Source organism: Otolemur garnettii, unplaced genomic scaffold (genome assembly GCF_000181295.1).
Source record: "Otolemur garnettii isolate 467f Iridium unplaced genomic scaffold, OtoGar3 scaffold00014, whole genome shotgun sequence".
Taxonomy (NCBI): domain Eukaryota; kingdom Metazoa; phylum Chordata; class Mammalia; order Primates; family Galagidae; genus Otolemur; species Otolemur garnettii.
The window spans coordinates 2,927,230-2,927,838 of record NW_003852409.1 but is presented as its reverse complement, the minus strand read 5'-3'; the positions used below and the strand labels follow the sequence as shown (position 1 = coordinate 2,927,838).

The following is a 609-nucleotide window of genomic DNA, read 5'->3' as shown; positions in this document are numbered from 1 at the left end:
TCTTGTCATTAGCTTCTCAAATAAAGTCATAAGTTTTGTCAGTTCTTCTCCAAAATGGAATTGTTCAGAGTAAATAACCCAAGCCAGCCAATCTACTCATTTAAAATAGTTGGGCATGGTACAGTTGACATGTCTCTCAGAAACCATATTTTCCCAAATCAGCCTGGCACAGAGCAGGGCAAGTGAGCTAAAAGCACTAGTTACCTCATGTGAGGCTCACATGCACCTGGCTGCTGGTATTAGCATCCTGTCCCTGACCAAATTCTCATCCCTGCTTTGGGACAAGACAGGCCTTAGTCCTGGGGAGATTAGAGGCTTGAAGGCACAGGGAGCTGTGGAGACCTTGAATTTCCATGAAAATTCAAAGTCTTGTTTCTGCAGTCTCTGGCGCTTCCTTCCCGCAGCCTGGCAGGCATCATTTGGTGAGCTGAGGGGGCTCAGAACAGGTAGATTGAGTGAGGCTCTCATGCGGGCTTCTCGTGGAGATTGCCAATATATAATATTCCCCCTCTCAGGCTACCTCAGTGTGGTTGGTAGTGACTCTTTGGATGCCGTATTGAGGGGACTTCTCAGGGAGAATGGAGGTTCAGCAGTAATGTCTGCCACAGG

The 609-nt window shown here is 47.6% G+C and overlaps 1 protein-coding gene across 3 annotated transcripts in view; it reads left to right on the top strand.

The window, feature by feature from the left end:
* The window catches only part of TBC1D2 (TBC1 domain family member 2), a 56,943-nt gene that overhangs the window by 33,717 nt on the left and 22,617 nt on the right, over positions 1-609 (top strand). The window lies entirely within an intron of this gene.